Genomic DNA, 27,050 nt, shown 5'->3' on the forward strand with positions numbered 1-27,050 from the left:
TTTATACTTTTTGGAACCTGACAGGCCCTGCTGTGTCTTGTCATTTTATTGAACAGTGCTTCAGTTGTGGAGTATGAAAATCAGTAATGACAGTAATGATACAAATGAAACCATATTCTATATTTCTCAAAATCCTCTTATAAATAACTGCTGACTAAATTTGAAAACTGTTAAACTCACATCACACTTTTCAGCAACTGACAAAAGTCACAAAACCATTTCCATGTCTTATTGTTTTTTATCTCATTCTTTGAGTTAAATTTCATTTACTGGGCTTAGTCCCTATGGTTAAAGACTTGCTAATTGATTAACGCTATCTGTTGCAGGTTTTATTATTTTATTTATTTGATTTTGTTATTTGTTGTCTTTTATTAAATACAGCTTGCATTCAGATCCTCGCCTCACACACAATAGAAGTGGATTCAGAAGTGGCATGCTTCATGATTAGTTAGCATACTTATCACTTATTATGGCCTGCTTAGCCCCTTAAAATGCATTCTGACAATACTACAGCAGTGGTTACAGACTACATTGGAAGTAAAATATAACATTTTTGTGGAAGTAATGTACAAAGGAACACAGAACACATTACATTGTTTGCCATCAAAACCAAGGCAGAAGAAACTAGTTTGATGCCCTTGGAAAGAGTACACAGGTTATAGCTGCAGTCTATAGAGGAAATATTGCCAGATTAATTTATAATAATATTGGTTCCACAGCTACCCTATATTTTGTCAAAGCATACCCAGTTCCTTTTGCTTTACGGCCACAGATTGACAAGGAGATGGACAAATTTTTGGCTTAACTTAATTACTTAATCCAGAAAGAAATAGAGGTGGACCAAAAACTTCTGCATACAGTAACCTAGAATACTGTATAACGCTTGGCTGCTTTGTCAATTCATTGTGTCAGTTAGGAATCTGGGTGTGCTACCTGATAGCAATCTTTAATTTGAAAGTCACACCTCTATGATTTGTAAATCTGTCCACTTTTTACATCTTTTCCCTGATGAACCAGCATGGTGTTGTTTAATTCCAGGCTGCAACACAACTCAGATTGAGCAGAGGACTCCAATAATGGCCAACTAGTTGACAAATGTCTTCAAAGGGGATCTGTATCTAGGGCTTATCTGGTTGAGATGTCTCCCCTGACATTCAGGGCTGTAGAGGTTGTCTTTATGTGCTGTTCCATCATCTGGTCTGAAAACAGACTGGATCCGGGTGCTATGGTGACCTCAGAATAAGAGTGAATTAGCATATATGCCATTCTTTTTCCAGTGTAACAGGTACATTGGTTCTGGTTGACCTAATTAATGCAGCCTAACAATACTTTAAAATATTTGAATTATACAAATTTGATAGTGTGTTATGTGTATGCCAGGTTAAAGAGATGGGTCTTTATTTTTAGATTTAAAGTGGCAGAGTGTGTCTGCCTCCTGAACAATCCAAGGTAACTTGTTCCAGAGTTTGTGCGCTAAACAGGAAAAGGGCCTGCCGCCTGCAGTTGATTTTGATATGCTAGGCATTATCAAATGGCCAGAATTTTGAGATTGCAGTGGACATCAGTGTAAATTTCGTTGACGAATAATTTATCATAATTTTCGTCAACAACATTTTTTCACCAAAGAAAACCAGACGATAACGAAATGAAAATTTGTTTTGAATGACAAAAGCTATGATGAAAATCTATTGACATTTTCATCAACAAATAAAAAATGAGACGAAAATGTTAGGGGAATTATCTGGGAGTAAGAGAAGAGTAGACATATGGATAAATTTGACAACGCAAAAGAGGACTCAATTCAGTCCGGTTTTCTAAGCGCCTCTCCCTCATGAACGGAGAAATACACAAAAAAATATGTTAATTTGTCCGTTTTAATGAGTATTTATGTAAACACAATCGGTTGCAATGTGAACATAAACAACTGGGAGACTATCAGACAGTGTTGGGCAGTAGCGTCGCTACAAGTAGTGACACTACTAGCTTAACTACATTTCTCAGTAGCGTGGTTGTAGCGTCGCTGTTTTCTGAATCAAATAGCTTTTCAGTAGTTAAGCTCTTTTTTTGATCAAGTAGCGCGGTAGCGTCAACTAAAGCTAAAAGCTATATATTTTTTTCTTTGCTTTAAACTCAAATCGGAAATATAACTGAAGCATCTCAGCTTGTTTGCAGACAAACTGTTGATTGAAGAAGTACATGTTTTCTGTATTTATAATACAACACTGTATTTATAAAGGCTAATGTTTTTTTTGCATTCAAGGAAAGGAGAAGTTTTGAGAAAAAAACTAAGTATTTGAACTAGTGGTGGTCGCCTTGATTTTAGTCTTTGAAGATCTCAAACTCAGAAGTATGAGATGGGGAGTGGGTGGGTGTAGGTTGTCAAATTCATGGCGAAAGGCAATAAATAGTTTCGGTTCATTCTCAGCAAAACAAACAAACAAACAACAACAACAACAAAAATCAGGTTCCATAGCGGAATAAGAATGAAACAGTGTTCTAATAGTCTAAACGAATCATAATAATCTTTGCTAAAAATATATTGACACTTCAAACTGCTTTGCACTTTGCAGTATCAAATTATGCCTTTACTATGACCAAAAGGACGCAATATGCTATTCAGCTGTTTGATCGCGCCGGTGTCGCGCATACTATTGCGGCCTGTTCATTTGAAAAATAAAACACAGCCACCCAAAAGTTACACTAGTCAATTGAATAATGTGTATTAAGTGCAGTTCAGCGTGACCACCGGTCCCGTGGCACATTTTTGCTCATTATGATATTTTCCGTCGACGTGCATGAAATACAACGCTTACCCAATGCATATAATAATTTAGCTTCAAATACATTGCAGATATGGAAACATTTGTATTTGTGGTGAGAGAGGTAGTCTACTGTTACACCAGGCCAGCAGAGGGAGCCTTGCCCCTCACTGACTGTTGCTGCTTCCTCTGCTGCTTTGCTGGTTACTTCCTGTTTGTCAACCATAAATACTAGCTCAGGACACACTCACGGTGCGAAGTATTGATTTGCTATTGTGGACTCTACTTAGCGGTTTTACCCGTTTCATTTCCTGGTTTTCCTAGTCATAAACTTAGTTCTGTTTATTCCTAGTCTTAGTCATAGTTTACCTTGTTTCATTGTTTGTTTCATTCTTCACTGCTCTTTGGATTTTGACCCTCTGCCTGTGTTCTATTGGATCACTCTCTGGATTGTCTCTGCTGTTGTTGTTGTTCGCTGGTGATTGACCCTGTCTGTATCAACCTCGTCTAATAAAGCTTTGCATTTGGATCCACCTCTCACCGAGGAAAATGACTAGGAAAACCAGGAAATGAAACAGGGAAAACCGCTAAGTAGAGTCCACAATAGCAAATCAATACTTCGCACCGTGAGTGTGTCCTGAGCTAGTATTTATGGTTGACAAACAGGAAGTAACCAGCGAAGCAGCAGAGGAAGCAGCAACAGTCAGTGAGGGGCAAGGCTCCCTCTGCTGGCCTGGTGTAACAGTCTACATAAGGCCAACTTTACGCTCAGTTTAGCTTTAAATTTGTTTTGGGTTGTTTAGGCAGTTCTATTTATTTATTTATTTCATCCTTGTTCTGTTCTGAATACGGTTAAAGTTAAAGGATTTGTTGTGTAGGGAGGGAAATAATGTCGGAATATTATAACATTACGCTGTAGGCCTGTTTATTTCAGAATGTAATAAAATGTGACTTTATAGCTGCCAGCTTAATTTTTCCTCTCAAAGACTTACAATTTATGTTAGCGTGTTTTTTTTAACCCTTTAGCAAACGAAAATAGGTGCTTGATTTGGTTAAATATTATTACTGTCAGTTAAGAAATTTACAATAGAATTTAGCTTGACTTCCCAGATAGTAGGCCTATGGGTCTGGGCTAAATCTGGCTTGTTATTTATTCACAGTCTTGACTGCAAATGTTTGTGATTTGTTTTTATTTTTTTTATTTGTTATGTACTAGACTCTGACAATTAAAAAAAAAATCAGACTCCTGTATTCATGAAATTAATATCTTTGTTCAAAAATGGCAGTAAATTAAAGTGTTGTGTTTGTGCGGTCTGTAACCGTCATATTTTAGTACCTATACAGCAAAACTACTGCGCTTCCATTAGACTAATTTATACAAAGCTGTCAACACTGTAATGTAAACTCAACAGCATGCAATCAGTTGACGAACACCCATTCATATATAGGCTATATGTTATTCAATTATATATGTAATTTTTTTTTTTTTTTTTTTTTTTTTTTTTTACAAATGTTGTGCTTTCCCTGTTTTATTCGTTCAATATTCCGAAACAGGTGCCATTATTTTTCAAAAAAATATTTTTCAAGAAAGAATTCAACCCCCCAAAATATGAGATAAATCTAGTCCTGTCTGATACTGATTTTTGTTGCCAAATTGGTTAAGAAGAGTGGTTAAATAAACAGTTAAACTGAACTTTTATGCCTGTATGACTGACAATTTAATTGATTACCGAAAAAGCATTGATTTGGTATGATGTTGGTTCAATTGAAAAATGAAATTTATAAAATAGCTTAGATGTAGTAAACTACTTTTGCCATGTTGTTGTAGCTTAGCTTGCTACATTACCCAAGGCTGTAGCTTTAGTGTAGTTAAGCTTCATTTAATGAAGAGTAACTGTTAGCTTAGCTCACTACGTTTTCCAAGTAGCTTGCCCAACACTGCTATCAGATGTGTATCAGTGCTTTGCATCCGTGCATTCGGGACATCAGCGTAATTTAGTTGCAATTGTCTGTGGCATCAATGTTAAGCAAGCAACAACAACAACAACAACAACAAAAAAGATAGAAAATTACTCCCTGCTCACTGTAGTAGCCTTAATAAAGATTAATCTAAATGTATTTATATAAATAAATGTCTGCTTGAAAAAATGAAGAATGTGGTAAACAAGTTGTTATAAAGAATGCATAATTAGCCTATATGTTCTTGTTTCTTTATGATAAGTGGTTTCATTTAATTTTAATATAAAGGCATGTTGCATATCACAGCAGTTAAATCTGTGTCTATCATGATAAAACCTTAATATACAACCTACATAATGAGTCATTTTAGAGAAATGTTTAATAAATGCATTACACTGTAACTAAAACCCATTATATTTTAGCCAACTAAATCTACTGTATATTTGTAGCGGATTACCAACTAAATCTACTGTATATTTGTTGCGGATTTTGGCCTTACATTATTAAGTTTGGGCGTAAACCTGCAATTTAGGACATATTATAAAGAAACAACACAACCAGGAAATAGCTTACAGCTTGTATCTATTTAGTTTCAACTTCGTTTGTGATACACCATATAATAAGTGGACAAACAAACTCAAAAACAACAACAACAACAACAAACTATTTCCAGGCCCAGGAACAATACCTTTTAATACCTCACACAAAAATAATAACGGGTGAAAACATGTCAGAGTAGATCTCCATAGAACCAAGTCCACAAAATAGTGATCAAATGTTAGTCCATCCACATTATGATAGGCCTCTACACATGCACATCACAGTAGACTTCAACACAACACATATGCACAGTAAAGTAAACCTCAGTTTGTGGACACTATAGTAAACTTCAACATATGCACACCATAATAGACTTCAACATATGTACAATAAAGTAGACCTCAATTTGTGGACACTATAGTAAACTTTAACATATGCACACACCATAATAGACTGCAGCCTATGCATAATAAAGTAGACCTCAATTTGTGGACACTATAGTAAACTTCAACATATGCACACCATAATAGACTTCAAAATATGTACAATAAAGTAGACCTCAATTTGTGGACACTATAGTAAACTTTAACATATGCACACCATAATAGACTGCAGCCTATGCACAATAACGTAGACCTCAATTTGTGAACACTAGACACATTGCACATTATAGTAGACTTCCCCTATGCACATTATAGTAAACTTCACATATGCACATTATAGTAGACTTCACATATGCACAATAAAGTAGACTTCACATATGCACAATAAAGTAGACTTTAACATATGCACAATAATGTAGGCCTCACTTTATTTCACCCGTTAAACTACTGAGCCTGGAAAAATAAACAACAATCTGACCCCAATATTTACAAAAAACACAAAAACAAAATCATTACCTGCAGCACTCTAAAAAATAAACAACTGCCTGCCTGCATCACCCTTAATTGCCGTAATAACCACGCACTCACTTTAAGATCAACAAAAAGATCGCTCACATTCGGCTATCTAAAGACAAAACTCTCTCTCCAATAGGGCTGCAGCTATCGAATATTTTAGTAATCGAGTACTCTACTGAAAATTACATCGATTAATCGAGTAATCGGATAAAACGTATTTTTGCTTCGTTAAAGAGCAATTATGAATACACAAGAGAAAATAACATATTTCACTTAATAATGAATGACCAATTGGTTTCCTTTTTTAGAATCAACTGTTTTTATTTCTTAAATTCACAAGCAAGTATTTTCTGGTCTTGAAACATTACCAAAGAGGCAACTGCTAACATAAATAAGAATAAATAAAACACAAATAAAAATAAATTAAATTACTTTCAAGATATCAAAAATAAATAAAATAAAATTACTTTCAATATATCAAAAATAAATACAATTAAATTACTTTCAATATATCAAAAATAAATAAAATTACATTACTTTCAAGTTATCAAAAACATAAGGCATTTATAAAAAAGAAAGAAGGCAAAATAAGCCTTCATGTTGTGCATAACATGTACATAACAACTGTAAAACACAAGATGCTATTTTGGCATATAGGAGGGGAGACAAAAACAGGAACTTGGAACAAGTAAGTCCATATCAAGGCAACAGCCACCCTCTTATTTCTCTCTCTCTCATCTTGTGTGTGTGTGTGTGTGTGTGAGTGTGTGAGCAAACCTTTAAAGGAGCTCTTTATTGCAATGTAAGAAGGTAAGCATATCAACATGGTCAGGGCTGAGGCTTGCCCTCTTCTTAGAGGCAATGTTGCCTGCGGCGGAGAACAGGCGCTCTGAAGGTGTAGATGTTGCCGGAACGCACAGCAGAGCCTTCGCCAGTTGTGCCAAATGTGGATACCGCGCTGCATTGTTTTCCCACCAAGACAGTGGGTTCTCCCTCTTGGATAGGGGCCGATCTCCGAAGTACATCAAGACCTATGGAATAAGACACACACACACACACACACACACACACACACACACACACAAACACTTCATTATAAATAACTGCACTGTAATGTGTCCTGCTGATGTATCTCATCTCATATTAATAGCCAAATGTAAAAAATAATTTAGTTACCTCCTGCTGTACAGAATCATTTAACTGCTGCTCCTCATCTTGTTCTTCGTCACTTGTGGTGGAGTCTGAGTCGAGGAATGACGTAGCCCCCTTGGCCTTTGCTGCTGGTGGGGAGTCCTGTGCTGTGCTGGATGCTCCATGGTTACTTGCAGTGGGCTTCCTCACTTGCTGGCTGGCAGCAAAAGCCATGGCTCGCACTGTGTTTTGGATCTTGAATACTTCATCAGCAGGCAAGAACTTCATTTTTCGGAACCTGGGATCTAGAGCAGCAGCAAGCAGGGTGATGTTTGGAGATTCAGGAGTAAACTCAGTTAGTCCTTCCCATCGTACTGTTATCTGCTCTGCTGCATGAGTTTGGAACAACCTCACAGGTGCAGTCTCAAGTTCTGGCTCCTCTATGTTCTGCTTAAGTTTGCACACAAGATGTGGAAGTACAGACAGTGTGACATATTGTTGTCCACTTAAGAACACTGTGGCTGATTCAAAGGGTTCAAGGACCTGGTTCAGCTCTTCAATCAGGTTCCATTGTTCAGGTTTCAGGTCCAGATAGTGTTTCCCTCTCTGGGTCTCTGCAGGGTCAGAGAGTGTGGCTGTCACTGGCCACCTCTGTTCTTGTAGCCTGGACAACATGGCGTACGTGCTGTTCCAACGGGTACAGACATCTTGTACCAGCATATTCTCATTAGCACCCATTTGTTTTTGCTTGTCCTTCAACTTCGTGCTCGCCAATTCACTTTTTTTAAAGTGTTCGACAAGGCATCTCGCAGACGCAACACATTTGGAGATAGCTTGATGGATCTTCAGAGAGCTTTGCACAACTAAGTTGAGGGTGTGCCCGGCACAACGCACTGATGCCCATCCGTGCCTTTCTTGCAAAATCTTTGCTGCTGCTACAACATTAGCGCCGTTGTCGTGGACGACAGCCTTAATTTTCTTCACTGGGATGTCAAATTTTGTTATCACCTCCTCAATCCATTGTGCAATATTTGCAGCTGTGTGTCTCTCCTCAAGGGGCATCGTTGTCAGGCAGTGGGACACCATGCGCCAATTCTCCCCTATGTAATGGCATGTCACCCCCATATAAGCCTCTGTTGCAATGCTCGTCCAGATATCAGTGGTGAGTGCAATGCACTCAGTCTCTTGCAGCGCCTGCTTCATCTTCGCTTTGACATCCTCGTACTTTTTCTCCATCTCTTTTGTGAAGAATGTTCTTGATGGAAGCTCGTACTTCGGATGGAAAGTTGCAACCATTGCTTTAAAACCACTGTCCTCTACCATACTCAGTGGGCGCATGTCTTTGACTAACATGTTTAAAATGCTCTTTGTTAGCTCAGCTGCTTGCTCAGGGCCACAGAATGGTGCTTTACAGATAAATTTGTCCATCCGAGACTGTGATGATTTACTGGAAAAAAGAAGAGAAATAATAATTAGTTAAATGATATTACTATGACTAAATGACTTAATACAGTAGGTTCATGGCTGTGCATTTATGAATTTACACCAGCTGACTAGGAATACTTTTTTTTTTTTTTTTTTTTTTTAAGATTTTGAGTTTTTGCAGTGTCCACAATTAAGACAACTACTGTATTGGAACACAATAACCACACACATAGCCTAATCAATAGAGTGAGGCACACTGTGACCAGTGACCAGCTACTTAGTAGTTGACTAAATTTTAAAACTGCTTAATTAACTTTATGTTTTTATTTCCATCTAGACTTATCAGCGCTGTCCTTTTAAATTTTAAATTTTAAATCAACCCTCTATGAAGTTATGTCGTCACGCTCGTAATAAACTAACCACAAACTTGACAGTAGTCAGTCATAATTAACAAAAACCTAGCCCTCTGCAAGGCTGGCGTTTATGTTCGTAAAATACATTAACGTTGATCACACTGATTTGCTACAGTACGTTAATATTACCTTGTCTCCGGTCCTCCGCTCAAGTCCGGGTGTTTTCTGCGGAGATGCTGCAACATAGAAGACGTGCTGTTGTGGTATGCAAGGGCCGTGTTACAACTAATGCACGTCACGGTGTTCTCCTTTCTTTTCAGTCGGAAATGCTCCCACACTTTCGACATTTTCTGTCTTTTTTTATCGCCTTTTTCATCTGTTTCATCGCTATTTCTCCTCGCCTCTGCCATTTTCCCGCTCCCTCAGTCAAACACCTGTACGTCCGCTTCCTCCTCCTCCTCCTTTCTTCCCCGGCCTTCCCTTGTGTAGGTGACGTAAGCACGTTGTGCCACATTGAAAGTAATCCGTGCGGCCGCTTGAACCACAATTAAATTGACGATTCCTCGAGGCAGAAAAAAATCCTCGGACCACTTTTTGTAATCGAGGTACTCGAATTACTCGAGGAATCGTTTCAGCCCTACTCTCCAATCAAACTTTACGGTTTCCTCGTAAAGAGAACGCTAGTTGTATCAAAACTAGGAATCAGCCGCATCATTTCCACAACTCCCACATTAAAAAACATTAAGCATTTGTGAATTATGCAAGCAAGCGAATTATGCTCCCAACATACTCACGGTACCGCAACAAACTGCACGCTCCGACCACAGGGAAAGACAGCGTGAGAAAGAATGCGAAAGCAAGTGAAAGCGAGCGAGTGTGAGAGAGAGCGAGCGTCAACAACAAACTTCCTTAAATAACTTCCGTCCCACAAATACACAGCAACCCCCCAGAGGAAAGGATCACTGAGGACTGTCACACTCTTCCCCCATGAAAAAAAAAAATATATATAATGTTCGACACTATTACAGGCTATACATATAAACCGGAGAATTTATCCTTTGATCAGTATCGGAAAGGGATCAAAACCCAGTAACAACAAGGCATGTAAAAATCATTTGCTCTTATATTCCCCATTTAAGAGGCTACTCCCAGCTAACAAAAAAAGGTCCCCAGGACGTCCCCTAAATGGCCTCTGCGAACGTCCCCCGGACGTCATTGTGTAGGGTCCCCGTTACGTCTAGCGGACGTTCGCGAAGACGTCCTCCGGACGTTCACTGGGACGTTCACAGGACGTGCAGCGGCCATTCGGGACGTTTAGGGGACTTTCACTTTAAATTCTCTGGATGTCATTTTATTTTACATTTAGGCTAATCAAAGACAACAAACACATTGTATAGAGTAAAATACGTTTATTTTAATTGAACATTTGTAAAGTAGCAGTGCTCTTTCCGTGTGTGGGTGTGGTTGCCAGCTGTGGGGTTAGTCCGACGGCAATTCTTCCCGTTATCTTCTATCCTAAAACAACAAAATTAAAACATGCAGTAGTATTATGATTTTTTATTTCTAGAACTATAGTTTGTCCATTGAAAAATAAATTGCAAAGACTGTTGAGAATTTGGATTTAGACCAGGCGGTCAGTAATTTAGTGAATGAGGCTATCCATCCCAAATGTTTTTTTCTTTTGCCGCATTGGCGTCTCTGTGTGTATTTTACCACATGAAAATTAAATACCTAAGTTCAGTTTCTGTAAATATCAAGTACATTTAATCATTTCACCTTTACATGCTAAGGTTAGCTTCAAAAAGTGTTCACATGCTAACTGTCAGCAGCCATACACGACGGACAACTTCAGCAAACGTTTTAAAATGTTAACTTTTCAGCATTGCGACGTACACAGTGGTTATGGTAGCTAATGTTTATAAATATAAAAGTATAAATACCTTTTCGACCGACAAAAGCGAAAACAAAAGGCTGTGTCTGAATAAATGACCGGGAGGACCGTTAACCGTCACTAAGCAGCTGAGCGTTGCCATGGATACATGCGCGTAACCCTAAAGTGATGTCACTCAATCACGCGCTCATTCGATCTACACTTGTAGCCTATCTCACAATATGGCTATATTGTATTACACATTTAAATGCAAAAAGAAGAATTTTCCTAAATATCTTTTCTTATTGGTTTACCAACAGTTTAATATGTAAATAGAATACATGTACTTGTCTTACCTGTGTTATTTTCCACTTTCTTTTCCATTCTTCGTTTTCTTGGCTGCATTCATCACTCTATAACATACTTTTAGAGCAACCTTATAGGGCCTATTCTTCATGCATGGGGAATGCATAGAGCCTAATTGTAGCTTGTGTTCAATTATATTATTGAAGGGTATCATGTTTTTGATGTTTAAATGACATAACTGCTAAAAACAGACTCATGATTTGATGACATCTTTAATTGCAGAAGTCACTCCTATTTTCTTTTTCCAGAAATGAGTTATAATTAGGGGTGGGCATAGATTAATTTTTTTAATCTAGATTAATCTAGATTAAATCTTGGAATTAATCTAGATTAATCTAGATTAAAATGGCTAATTTGAATTCTGCTGAAGGCATTCAGAATATGTGTGCTACCCAAATAATGACTTAAAGTAAGTCTTTGAGAATGGATCATAAAGCTCATAAAGCTGTTCTATGATAATTTGTTGATGAAAATAAATTATGTTCAATTAGATGTACTTGTGTTTACTAACTAACTAACAATGAAATTATTTTTCTACCTATTAGATTGTGTTTTTTTAACGTCAACACCTACCCAGCCCAATACATGTTACACCGTACTTTTATTTTGACAGGTTGCCGTGAAGTTTCTGTGTATACAGTATGATATGATGCTAGTTTTCTCAAATGAAACGGTAAAAGTGACACTCACAACAGTTTGGGAGATTGAGTTTATCTGTTCATGTAAGATGAAAATGCCAAAAATTACCGGGAGCGTCACGTGTGTTTCAGTATGCGTGTAGTAAAAGCTCGTCTCCGCCATGCATACATACAGCTAGGCAAACGGAACATATCGGATTCATCTTAAAACGGTCTTTTTGCATTTCAGTTTTCACATACACTAGTCCATATCGCGATTTGAATTAAGTGACTGACCAACATTCGATTTATGAATCCAAAAAACGACGAATTTACGTGGCATTTCGCTATAGTAGATTCGGTTTTTATGAATGGAGGACGACGTGATCCCGTCTGTGTTTTGGCGGAGGAGACTTAAACGCGCGACCATATTCTATAGTCTTCGGTATACATCCGCGTTAAACTATCAAGGTGAAAGTCATCATAGCTTGCGTAGTTTAGACCCAGCTCCCAACCCAAATTTGAGAATAGATTAACGGCGATATTTTTTTTATCACGCGATAAGAGTCTCACGTTAACGCAGCACGTTAACGCCGATAACGGCCCACCACTAGTTATAATTAACATTAACTTATTATACAATCAATTCAAATATATTACATTTACAATTAATTCATTTAGCAGACGCTTTTTTATGATATGGAATTGATATGACGGTCTCAGTCAGTTTTTTTAGTTTTTTTTTTTTTTTGCTAATTATATAATAAATAGAAAACAGATAGAATAGAAAAAGAATAGAGCAAGCTTAGATGCCTTTTTGTTTAATATATAACAAATAGAAAATATATATATATATAATGCAAAAATAGATGTCCCCCGAACGTCCGCCTGCGAACGTCAAAACTAGAACCAAATGCGGACGTCCTCAGAAAGTCCGCCAGCGAACGTCAAAACGAGGACCAAATGCGGACGTCCTCAGAAAGTCCGCAAGCGAACGTCTAAACGAGGACCAAATGCGGACGTCCTCAGAAAGTCCGCCAGCGAACGTTACAAATCGGACCAAATCCGGACGTCCTCCGAACGTCCGTCAGCGAACGTTATAAAGCGGACGTACTGCGGACCTAAACGGACGTTCGCAACGTCCGGGGGACGTCCCCTGTTTGCTGGGACTAGAGTCATAAAACAGGGTCTAATTTATCAATATATTAAAACCCCAAGAAATCCTCTTCGTCTGAATCCTCAGAAAAAATCTTCAACACTTTCTCCTTTTCTTTTTGATGTAATTTGGCAGCTGAGGGAAAATCAGGCTTTAAATTACATACATGTACAGTACGCAAGTCTTCCCCATTAGCCTCACGTACAACCCGATAATTTACCGGGCCCAGTTTTTCAACAATTCAATAAGGGCCGATCCATTTTGCTGCAAATTTAGCAGCAAATTCTTGAGAGGCCTTGGAAAGGGGATGTGCTTTCATCCACACCCTGTCATTCCTAGAATAATTCACATTCCGCTGACCAGAATCATAGAGACGTTTTTTGTTTTTCCTTAGCTTGAGACATGTTCTTTTCCACCATCTCATGCTGATCTTTAAGGACTCTGAGACTAGTTTGATGTGGCTCTAAAACACGTTCAAAAGGTCCTTTCAACCTTCTATGAAGGAGCATCTCTGCTGGGGTGTATCCAGTACTCTCCCGAACAGCAGAATTAATAGCATACCTCAGTTTGGGCAAATAATGATCCCAGCGATTGTGTTCCCCGACTACATACTACGATATCTTGGCCTTAATTGTCCGATTCACATGTTCAGTGAAGTTAGTTTGGGGATGGTATGCTGTTGTCAGCAGGTAAATTGGGGGCCCCTGTCCGACAACAAAAATTTTGGGACATGACACCGTGTCACTTTTCTGTGCAATAGTCATAGCCGTAGCTTTTCGAAGTGGAAACAGCTCCACCCAATGGCTAAAATAATCCACTACAACCAATAACTGGGTGTTCCCTTGCGTACTCCGAGGCAGTGGTCCCATCAGGTCCACGCCAAGCAATTCCCACGGTTCCTGTACTTAAGTCTGCTGTAACAGACCAGCGGGTTTGCAACACTCTGGTTTATATTGCTGAAAACAGACACAATTTCTTACAAACTCTGAGATATCTTTCCACATATTTGGCCAAAAGGCAACTTCCATTAACATTTTCTGTGTCTTATACTGCCCAAAGTGTCCACTTGGATTGGACTGATAGGCTTCCAACATAGTTTGGCGGAGACTCTGTGGAATATACACTTGAAAATATGTCCCTCTGGAGGGATGAGTCACCTTCCTGTAAACCTTGTCCTCTAAAATGACAAACCCAGCATTGGAATCATCAGGACTCTGTTTATTGTCACTTATACTCTGATATAATTTTTGGACATTACCATCCTGCTGCTGTGCTGCCCAAATATCTTCATCTGAGAGGGGAAACTGTGAAACCACACTATCTAAAGCTGTCTTATGGGTATAGACAGCCACTACTGAGGAACACTCCAGGCTACTAGCACGAGACAAAGCATCAGGGGCACTGTTAAGCTTCCCTTTACGATATTCCAGAGTGTCCAGCCTTTTGTAAACATATCAAAACCCTGTGAAGATCCTGTATATGCTGGTTGAAATCTGTTGAATAAATGACTATGTCATCTAGATAAACTAATGGAACAAATGGAAGCACCTTGAATTCATACAGTACAGCCCAAAAGGGGACACAAACGCAGTCTTAGCCATACTTTCCGGGTCCATTGCCACTTGCCAGTACCCACTATTTAAATAGGGTACTGAAAATAAGCAGCAAGGGACTCCAGGATTTCACCCACAGTAGGAAGGGGAAATGCATCACTTTCACTCACAGCATTTAATCGGCGGTAATCCACACAAAAACGCTGGCCCCCATCTTTCTTAGGTACTAAGACAATGGGAGATGCCCAGGGAGAATGAGATGGCTGAATTATGTCTCTTGCAAGCATGTCATCAATTTGCTCCTTGACGATTTCTTTTTTTGTGTACTGGTAACCTATAAGGCTTTTGTGCAACAACCACATCTGAGCAAACAGTGATTTTATGTTGAACTAAATGAGTTCTACCTAGGTCAGGGGTGCATACTTCTGAATGGTCATACAAAAGAGTAAAAAGAACATGAGAGTCTTTTACAGATAAATTACTCTCATTGACTTTAGTTTGAACCAACTCTACTAGTTTTACCTGAGGTTCTTCCTGAACACAATTGTCCATATACTCGCTTGCTGACCACTCAAGTTGAATCGGAGATTATGCAGAGTAAAGAGAAGCAGTGGGTTTGCCATCCACTGGTGGTTTACAATACCTCCAGGAATCTCCCGGGGTAATTGGTGGTTGAAATGGAAAAACACAATTTTCTGAATCCAGTTCATAGCTTTTAGTAGGGCTTTCAAAACCTCATCTTCAGTTGCATCTTTTTTCCACCGCTTAAACAAAGCTTGAAATGAAAATGCAAAGTCACAAACACTTTCAGTTGCCCCTTGTAACCGATTTTGTACTTGATCTTCCAGTACATCTTCATAGTCTTCTGGCAGGAAGACAGCTAAAAACGCTTTCTGAAAATCTTCCCAAGTGTCAATATTAAACCTCACCGTCTCCCACCAATCACGGGCTGAGGCATGTAATACACTACGCATTGTTGCAAGAATCTCACTGTTTGACATAGGTCCAAGAGCTAGGTAATCTTTACACCTTTCTAGGTACACTACTGAATCAATCTCATCGTGCACTGCCCCAAAAGATGGAAATACCATCTTAATAGGCAACTCCCGAGTGCATGTCAGATTATTTGAAACCGAAACAGGATTAACCAAATCTCCAGTGTTACACGGGGAAGTTGGACTCGAACATACCTGCGAAGGGGCAGCTTCCTCCCGATCAAGTAACTTGCTGTCAATTTGAATACTTTTCTGCATAAGAACATCCAGGGAAGTTTGCACAGTGAGCAATTGCTGTTTCAGCCCACACACTTCATCTTGCAACCCCTTTACCCCTGCACTGTGTTCTTCTATAGCAGTTTTAAAAGAAGAAAGTAAGGAACAGTTTGCCTGATCAAGCAAGACCTTTAATTCAACACAGTCTCACTCCCAAGTCGTCACATATTGACGTTTGGTCAGGACCCTTTGGCGTCACATTTTGATGCACAGGGTACCCCTTCAGCGTCGGACGTGCAGGGTCCTCCACTGCTTTAAATAAAAAACCCTTGGCGTCAATAAGCTGACGCGAAAGGCACTGTGAATTTTATCGTCATGATTAACCTTTTCACACGTGAGTTTAAAATATTCTATCTAACCCCAAAGAGTGAGTTTTTTTAGGCGACCATTATTTTAGAATGTTTTGCATCACTGTTTCCATGGTGATGCGTCATGTGACACACCACAGCCACAACAGCACTGTAAGACACATGGATCACTTTTATTTTGTTTATCCTTTTTTATTATTAATGTTCATAAGCATGCTCACTATATTATGAAATATCTGATATTACGATTTCGAAATATGTGCAAGTAATACCGGGTGATGGGCGATGCCATGTTTGTTCGCGCTGAATCCGAGCTGTGGGATTTATAACACGCAAATTCATCCTCTCCTCCCGAAAGACATTAAAGTAAGTCTCTGGTGAGCTGGGAGAAGAGGAGAGTGAACTTAGTTACCTACATAATCTGTAAAATATGTTGTCAGAATATATTTCGTCACCTTAGAATTATAAGGTTCTATCTGCGTTCCGAGTGGTTTTGAGATATTGAGCTTCAAAGTTTTTGCATTCTATATAGCAAAAATGATATGGGGAACAAGTCTCTTTCCTACATGAGAATGACAGAGACCCTAAATGTATTCTAAATGTACAATATCAAAATCCTCTCAGATTTTTAAATGGGGATTTTGGGAACAGGTCAAATGCAGATAGAACCTTCTAATTCTAAAAAGTCCTTTTCTGCTTGGAATTATAAGGTTCTATCTTGCAAAACATTAATTAAAGCAACAATTTTCAAGAAATAAAAGTAGTTTACTTATAATTTGTTTTAAAACATAAATTACTGTTGTAACAATGTGTCAACATGTATGAGAATTTAATGCTTTAATGCTTTCTTTATCACGTTTATTTAATATTTTAGGACAAATATTTTTTTCTTGTTTAAGTTAGGCATAAAAGGCAGTGCTGAATATTTTGTCAAGAGCAGATGTTAATTTTATAATTATAGTGGGTAATTAAAGACATTATTGCAGAAACAGTAAAAAAAAATCAGCTTCTCTAATCCATCTGACCAGGACTTTATTCCACAAAAAGCCATATTCAACCATATTTGCAAAACTATCGTTTTCAACATCTTTAATAACAACAGTTTGATCGCTATTGACCACATTCAACATCAAACGACAGTGACACTTATATTTCATTATGTACTTTACATTATGCAATTGCTCTGCAGTAAAGCCATTCAAGCCAGTTGCAGATACTATTATTTGTTTTATGCCGGTAATGTATATAATGCCGGTAGCGGTAATTATGAGAAAAAAAAATCACGCCATCATTATGTTTTAAACACTGCCACTTTGAGGAATAAATGTGAATTGCACTCATTGATTCTACAGACGTGTAATTGTTGTTTTACGTTTAATCTTTCCTGCGGTTATGGAGCAGTCCGGTGACATGACAAAGAAAGTTGATCCTGATTGGTCCTCTTGTTTGCATTCGAAGTGCTGATTGGCTCACAGATAGAACCTTATAGAACCAAGTTATAGTTCGACTCTGCAGATAGAACCTTTTTCTTTTCTAAATAAAAAGTCCTAAAATGTACACAACTTAAAAAAAACATCACATAATGTAAATAAGTTGTCACAGAATAAGAATATGTGAATAACTCAATTTTGACAAAAATGTCAGATAGAACCTTATAATTCTAAGGCGACGATTTGTAGGGTCATTATTGCCGCTTCCATAGACATCAGTGTGTATTTTACAAACTAACCATTTGTCAATAAAACACAGATATAACAGGCAGATACAACTAGAGTCACAATTTAAAAAAAAAAAAATGAATATACCAAGTCTTCCGAGGCAAAACGATTGATTTGTGAGAGGAACAGATGCAAACGCCATCTCCGTCCGCTGTAAAGCTCATCCTGTTTGCCGCAGTCCGTGCGCGAATTCAAAAAATGCCGCCAGACAGCAGAAGCATTACGTCAGCCTTGGTTGTGAAATTCTATTGGCTCTTGTGTGTCTCGTGACCGATTACGTCATGCTAATGCTCGGGCGTATCTTTTTGAATAAGAATGTGAGCACGTTAACGAAGTGGGATAATTTTTAGCGATTAAAACCTTATGTTTTACTTTCTTCTTCACATAAAGATATCGTATGGCTTCAGAAGACTTGGAATGCAACACGACTTGTTTGTAATGCTTTTTTACTGCTTGTTTATGGTCAGTTTTTGCAATAAATACATGTGACTGTACTTATATTTGCCTGTGCTTTATATTGTTCAGAAGTGGGCAGGTTTAGGGTAGGGGTGGGTTTAGGTGCTCCAGTCAAAGTATAAATTTATATAAAATTGTTTACATTTTTACAAATGCATGCAAACCAGTAAGACAAACAACTGAAAACAGTGGAGGACCCTTCACATCAAAAAACTATGCTAAAGGGGTACCTTAAGCATCAAAATGCGATGCCAAGGGGTCCTGACCAAACGTCAATATGTGACGACTTGGGAGTGAGACCGTGTTGTTTAATTCGCTATGTGAGTGTTTGGAGTTCCACTGAATAGCCTCAATTATCTGATTAGTAAAGTCTTGTATACGGTCACTAAAGACATCCAAGAAGTCAGTATGAGCTTTTTCAACCACAGATAAGGTTTCTTTTGGAATATCATGAGTACAAAGTTCAGCATTTTGCTCAAACCATTTCTTCTGCCAGGCTATAGTATTGTAACGTTCTCAAATAATGAGGAGACGTTTTTTATGCAAAGGGGTGTTTATTTGGGCTGTTGTCGGCCACAACCCACGCCGTACACACCCCGGCTTGAGAGAGAACCGCACTTGAACCAGCGAGGCACTCTACTGACTCCCCCCTCTCCCTGTTTCCCCTACACACACCCCAGGAGGTGGAGCCTCTTTCCATATACACTTGAACATCTAATAACAGTTCCAAAAGCAGAAAGGAATAAACTGCAACTCTAACATTAAACACATTGTTATCCACAACACAACAACATTCTGAACACGTTACACTACCCCCCTCTTACTGAAGTCCTCGACCCCGAGGACAAAGTCTTTGAATCTAACTGGGGTTCTCCTCCTCCTATTTGGACGCCCCCTAAGGAGAGTGTGAGTTTTGTCTTCAGGTGCTGATTCCTCTGAGCCCTGTGAACTCAAGCCCTGAGGAAGGCCTGGCAGCAATGACACCTGCTGGCCACTTTTGGCCATATCGGCTGTTTCAATTACCCCCTCTGACTCCACTGGAGTCTCAGTGTTCTGTGAAGGAAGTACTGTGTTGCCCTGTGGTGATGCGGTGCCCCGGTAAGGGGCAAGCCTATCCCTGTGCAGCACCACTTTGCGCCCCCGAGGAGGCAACTGCACACGATAGACAACCTCCCCCGGCTTTTCCAATATTGGGCATGGTCCTACCCAGTGGCTGTCTAGCTTTGGACACCTCCCTCTCTTCCTCACTGGGCTGTAAACCCAGACTAGCTCCCCTACCCCAAAGTCGCGCCCCCGTGTATGCAGATCATAAGCCCTTTTTTGCCGCATCCCTGCAGAAACCAGCTGCTTCCTGGCGTATGAATGGGCAGAGTCCAAGCGGTCCTGGAGCTGTCTAGCATATTCGGGTCCCGCCTGAACATGTGGAGCATCTGGGGGCCGACCAAAGGCCAACTCTGCAGGGGTCCTAATTTCCCTACCGAACATGAGCAGGGCCGGCGTACATGATGTAGAGTCCTGAAGAGCCGAGCGACATGCCATTAAGACCAGTGGCAGATGTGTGTCTCAATCGTTTTGATGAGTAGATGTTAAGATGGACAACTGTTCAGCTAGCGTTCTGTTGAATCTCTCTACGAGCCCGTCGCTTTGAGGGTGGAGCGGGGTGGTGCGGGTCTTGTTGATTCCCAAATGACTACACATAGAAGAGAATACCTTGGACTCGAAGTTTCTGCCTTGATCACTATGGATACTCTCGGGAACCCCAAACCTACTAAACATTCCCTCCACCAAGGCATTGGCAACAGTCTCAGCCTCCTGGTCAGGTAATGCAAAGGCCTCTGGCCATTTTGTGAAGTAATCCATAGCTGTCAAAACAAATCGATTTCCCCGTGTGGTGCGAGGAAACGGCCCCATAACGTCAACCCCCACCCTCTGCATTGGCTTCCCCACCGGAAACTGCTGAAGTTGGGCCCTAGACTGACCTTGTGGCCCTTTACGTGCTGTACAAAGATCACAACGCCTGCAAAAGTCCTCCACATCCCGCCTCAGTCGTCCCCAGTAGAAGGCCTGAGGCAGACGTCGAAGTGTCTTTGTCACTCCAAAATGTCCTGATCCAGCAGAGCCATGCATGGCCTTCAACACCGTCTCTTGCATGTCCCTGGGCACCACGACTTGCCATCTCTTTTCTCCTGTTGCGGGGACCACCCAAGCTCGCTGTAGGACCCCCTCCATCAGCCGCAGACATTTGAACTTGGCCCAAAGTCCCTTGGTAAATGGGGAGAGGGCTGCTACCTCCTCCCATGGAGGTCGCTGCTGTGCCTCCATCCACAGAATCACAGCTCTCACCTTGTCCTCGGCTGTGCCAATCCCCTCACTGCCTATACGATGGCCCAAGAAGGTCACCTCCCTGCTCAACAGTCGGCACTTATCGGGGTGTAACTTCAAGCCCGTGGATCTCAATCTTTCCAGAACTGCTTTTAAGGCTGTGATAGCCAAATGGAGCGAGCTTCCATGTGCCAGTATGTCATCCAAAAATACCAGACACCGCTGCTGTGGAATGCCTTCCAGTACCCTCTCCATTAAGCGTTCAAATGTGGCTGGAGCATTGCACAGACCGAAACAGAGAACTTTAAATTGCCACAGCCCTCTACCTGTGCAGAAAGCAGTCTTGGGTCGAGCTTCTGGTGTCAGTGGCACTTGCCAGTACCCACTCCTCAAATCCAATGACGAAAACCAGCTAAAGCCAGCCACAAGGTCCAAGCATTCATCCACCCGCGGGAGAGGGTACGAATCTTTCAGTGTCACTGCGTTGAGCCTCCTGTAATCAACGCAAAAGCGCCAGTCCCCCCCCCTCTTTGGGACCATAACTACCGGGGATGCCCAAGGACTCTCAGAAGGTTCTATTATACCTGCACGCTGCATCTTCAACAATGCCTGCTCCGCAACCTCCTGTCGTCCCAAAGGCATGCGTCTTGGCCGTTGCATCCCCTGTGTCAATATTGTGTTGCACCAGGGAAGTCTGACCCAGGTCTTCTTCATTACAGGCAAAACAGTCCCGGAACTCAACCAACAGCTCCCACAACTGTTCCTGTTACTGCATGTCTAAGTCGCCAGAGCTCCACTGCATTATCTCCCGCAGCTCCATCATTATGTACCCCGCATTTCCAGAAGCGGATTCAAGCCATGTGTGCATTAGCAGGGGCTCCTGCTGGGACACACAAGGTGGTAATGTGCAGTTGGAGCCATTCCTATTCTCTAAGTGACATGCCCAGGACCCAACCGCCAATCCATTTGCATGACGAGCTCCTGGTGGTCTCATCTTCACAACCTGACCATTGCCGAAACTCAACATGGCCTTCGACAGGTCCAACTGACAGCCATGATCCCTCAAAAAGTCCAATCCCAGGATACAGCTGTCCTGCACATTAGCTATCCAGACTGGATGCTGCATGTTCACACCCGCCACAGTCAGAGTCAACAGCCCTTTCCCCTTCATTGGCGCTAGCTCGCCGGTCACTGTGCGGAGCTGAACTGCTGTGTCCTCTAGCTGCGTTCCCTCTGGCACCACCTCAGGATGAACCACAGTCACAGTAGACCCTGTGTCTACTAGGGCAGTGCATTCAACTCCCTCAATGCAAACCGGAATATGGCAAAAATCTGATATGGCTGTTCTTCCCACTACCACCACCCCATGTTCACCCATTCCGCTGCTCCTAGCGGGCTTATCTGTTGGTTTTGGCGATGAGCGGGACTTTGGCTTGGGGGTCTGCAGCGTCCCGCCTACTGCGCCCCTTCCTGTTTCCCGCATTCTTAGCTAGCGGAGGGCATTCCTTAACCAGATGCCCTGGCTGACCACACCCCCAGCAAAGGCAGGCCTGTGCGTGCTGTGTCTGCCGCTTTGGTAAAGGCAGTGCTAGCCCCCGAATCATCTCGGTAATTTCCTCCAGCCATTCTGGTCTTGGTGAAGCTGTTTCATCCACCCCAGCAGCCCTTACCATGGTAGAGGGGTCTACAACTGACCGCATTGCCGCCTCAACAGCCATCTCCCTCTCTAGAGCCAACTCCAAAGCCTCAGCTAAATCGCGTGGGCGTGCAAGCTGTGTATGTATGCGCAGCTCTGCTGGGGACAGGGCTCTGATGAACTGATCACGGGCTAGTTCGCGTTGCACTGATGGGGGAATATGAGCATAAGCTCTCCTCGCTAGGGATTCAATATCATTGGCCAGAGCCCGTAGCGGCTCTCCTGGTATTCTCTGCCGACTGTGTAATTCAGATCGCAGAAGCTAAGATCGAAAACACTGTCCAAAGCGGCGTTTTAATGCACCGACCAATGCACCATAATCAGCTCTTTCACTAGTGTCAAGCAGCAGTAAACACGAAAGTGCATCATCTGTCAGGCAAAGAGCGAGTTGAAGGGCTTTCTGTTCCTCTGACCAAGCATAAGCATGAGCTAATAATTCAAATTGTGCATGGAAAGCCTCCCAGTCTGATCTACCGGAGTATTTTGGTGTTTTTATTCCAACCGGCTTATTCAATTCATGGGCGCCGCCATTACTGTTTATCTTCGGTCGCGTCGCTTCACACCCGATCGGCGCCTCCACGTCACGTACGCCTGACGTCATGGCGGTCGGCAGCGGCGGGTAATGGCGGCTTATTTCTTCGCCCGCAGCCGTGGCATTGCATGGCTCATGTTTCACTGAGGTTATCTTACTCTTACTGGAACTCGCTGCTGTGTGCACACCAAACATATGCACCGTCCCAGCGCCAGCATAATTGTCATCACCCTCCATTTTAATACGAACTGGATTATCCATTCTCACCAGCGGAAGATAGGAGTTGCACTTCCAATCCGCGACTGCACCTTTCGCTGTTTCAGATTCGTTTTTAACTTCTGACACCAGTTGTAACGTTCTCAAATAATGAGGAGACGTTTTTTATGCAAAGGGGTGTTTATTTGGGCTGTTGTCGGCCACAACCCACGCCGTACACACCCCGGCTTGAGAGAGAACCGCACTTGAACCAGCGAGGCACTCTACTGACTCCCCCCTCTCCCCGTTTCCCCTACACACACCCCAGGAGGTGGAGCCTCTTTCCACATACACTTGAACATCTAATAACAGTTCCAAAAGCAGAAAGGAATAAACTGCAACTCTAACATTAAACACATTGTTATCCACAACACAACAACATTCTGAACACGTTACAGTATCAACAAATACACTCTTAAGTGACTCAATTGCCTGAGAAAAAATCATCTAATATCATCATCTAAATGTTCCGAAGAGTAGAAGGACTATCATGAGGTGGTCCAATATTGCTATCATCTATTTCAGGAAAATTAATAAGAGAAGTACCAGTGTCCATAATTACAAGAATGATCACAATAGGCCAATAAATGTACAACATCTGAGGGTCCCTGTTTCGGGCGCCAAATCTGTAGCAGATTTTGGCGTTACATTATTAAGTTCGGGCGCCAGGGGTGAAAACCACCACAATAGTTAATTTAGTTTACAACGTAAACCTGGAATTTAGGACATATTATAAAGAAACAACACAACCAGGAAATAGCTTACAGCTTGTATCTATTTAGTTTCAACTTAGTTTGTGATACACCATCCAATAAGTGGACAAACAAACTCAAAACAACAAACAAACAAAAAAAACTATTTCCAGGCCCAGGAACAATACCTTTTAATACCTTACACAAAAATAATAATGGGTGAAAACATGACATGAAGGACTAAAATGTGATATGAGCTCGCTTAAGTTCAGGGGTTTATGAGTAATTAGCAAGATTTTAAAATGTACATGATTTTTAGGTTACAGAATTGAAAGAACTAGGGTAATATCATACTTCCTGGTTCAAGCTGCTGCATTTTGGACCAGCTGGAGTTTGTTTTTTAAGTGCACAGAACAACCACCCAAAAAAGCATTACAATAATCTAATTTTGAGGGCATGAATGCAGGAATTAATGCTACTGAGTATTGTGCTACTCCATACTGTATTTCAATATGATACTTTTTCATTCACTGCTTTGAATTGATGACACTCAGATAAAAAAGATTTGAACCATGCCAGTGTAATTCCTCTAATGCATACAAATAATTTTGTAGTCTACTCAAAAAAATAAATAAATAATAATAATAATAATAATAATAATGTGGTTGATAGTGTCAAATGCAGTGCTGAGATCCAGTAGCACTAACAGAGAGATACAATCATGATCAAGATGATAAGAGCAGGTCATTGGTACCTCTGATGATTGAATTAATACTATTCAGAAGAGGATCCAGAACTTCTAGAGGCACCTCTTTTAGTAGCTTAGATGGAATAGGGTCATACATGTTGTTGGTTTTGATGATTTGACAAATTTACAGGTATACAATTCTTCCTTTCCTATAGCAGAAAATGAGTGGAACTGTTTCTCAGGGGATCTATAGTGCACTTCCTGATGCAATACTGTAACTGATGGCTGCATGGTTAGAATTTTATCTCTACTAGTATCAATCTTGGAAGTAAAGAAGTTCATAAAGTCATTACTGCTGTTGTGTTTGTTTTAATTTAAAGAGACAAAGAAGTAAGTAGATCTAGCTTTTGTGTAAGTAGAAGTACTTTCCCTCCATGCAATACAAAATACTAATATTTTGTTTTCTTCCAGATACGCTCTATTTTCTGACATGCTTTCTTTAGGGTGCGAGTGTACTTGTTTTCCTTTATACTGAAAACATTACTATAAATTTACCCTTTACCCTTTGGACATGGCTCATGTTTATAATAGTAATCTTGAGGGGTCGACTCATTTAAAGTAATGTAATCATCTGGTTTTAGCTAGGTTTCTGTCAGAGCACATTTAGGTTATGATCTGTGAACACTTACAAAAAGCACTTTCATAGAAATAGATATAATATTCATTAAGCCAAGATTCATTATTATTTTTTCTGTATTATATCTGTTTTGTTGTTGTTGTTGAACATCACTTAAATTGTTATCCTTACATTGTTTTGGATGTTTGTTTGTTTGTTTTTCCTTTCTTTTTTTGTATTTGCTAATTTGGGGAACAGACACAGTGAAGGCCACATTATACATCTGGCAAGCAGTGCAAGTAACAATAACAGGAGAAGAAGCCATGACTCGCCGTGATTGTTTAATGATTTGACATTTGACCACAGTTGTTTAATAAACTTGTGAAAAACAGAGCAAAAGAGAGGAAAAAGAAACATGAAAAGGAAGGAAACATGAATGAATTTGATTAAAAGCACACGGTCAAATTAGTTTGATATATATCATATATCATAATATCAGAAATGTAGTGAGAATTAAGTTATGTTTTAACAGTTTAAACAACAGAGAGTGATACTAAGATATTGATTCCAAGAGAAACAAAGTTACATAGAGCTGCAATTGCAAGCCACTCAAAAGCACAGCAGACATGAGCTGGAAGCCAAGTAAACAGTTTTATGTCTGTAGGTGGTACTGTGTAGCTAAAGCCAAGCAGACTTCACCGTCAATGCCACAGTTTTCTCAAGGGCTGGAATATTACAGATCTCTGACAACAATGACTTTAAGGCTGGATTATTGTAATACTTTACTGGGTGGTGATCCTGCAAATAAATAAATACAATTTAAAAAGTAAGTAAAAAAAAACAAACAAACAAACAAAAAAACAATAAGTCTAGTCAGTAAAGCTATAGGTGGTATGTGTTCTGGATCAACAATCTTGTGTCCAGCAGAAATACTATTCATTCATTCAGTGGGGAGTGTTATTTGCTTTTATCCAAACTGAATGAAACAGCTTAAAACCAGAAATCATATATTTTTTAGAACAATAGAAAAATGTACTTTAAATAAATGGCGCGGAGATTTTAGTCTTTATTAGTTTTTAACCAGAAGGCATGGCTTTATGGGCTGTTATGATTCTCTTTTGTACTATTTTTGACTCTTTTCACCCTTGGAAACTGTCTACACTGAAAAAATGAACTTGTAGATTTTACTTAATTGAATAATGTCAAGTGGTTGCACACAATTGTTTTGCTTTGAAGGCTAATGAAACTATTAACTTGAATAAACACACGTTTTTCATTTTTAACAAACCCGTGTGTTTTGTTATTGTATAATGCCATTGATTCATGTTTATATAAATTAATTTAAGCTCCTCAAACACTTTGTTCCAACACTATTTGCTCACTTTGTTCCAACACTATTTGCTCACTTTGTTCCAACACTATTTGCTCACTTTGTTCCAACACTATTTGCTAACTTTGTTCCAACACTATTTTCTCACTTTGTTCCAACAGTACCACCGCCCACCCCCGCCAAATAATAAGAAATTAAAGTTTCATGTCAAAGCATTTATTCAAATGCTCCAGGATCAACAGTGATACAGCAAGTATCAAAACTGCAAACATGGTGTAAACATCTTGTTGCAAAACCAGCACTCTTGAACAATTAAACTGTTTAACAGGTTTAAATGCAACACTAAAGACACTGCCCTGATAGGACTATAATGTTCTCTCTTTACTTGAATAAACAAAAACAAAAAAATAACTTAACAAAAATAGAGCAGCTGCCTATACAGAAAACTTGTGCATGTAGCAATGAAGACAGAAAAATTAAACTGGACCCCCTTATCAGAACAAAATAGAGAGCAAAACTGAAATTTTAATGTCCTGTG

At 40.1% G+C, this 27,050-nt stretch overlaps 1 protein-coding gene across 1 annotated transcript in view; it reads left to right on the top strand.

Annotated features, from left to right (window-relative positions):
- LOC141331835 (transmembrane protein 236-like) overlaps nt 1–27,050 on the top strand; it is a 74,184-nt gene that overhangs the window by 32,019 nt on the left and 15,115 nt on the right. The window lies entirely within an intron of this gene.

Source organism: Garra rufa, chromosome 3 (assembly GCF_049309525.1).
Source record: "Garra rufa chromosome 3, GarRuf1.0, whole genome shotgun sequence".
NCBI lineage: Eukaryota > Metazoa > Chordata > Actinopteri > Cypriniformes > Cyprinidae > Garra > Garra rufa.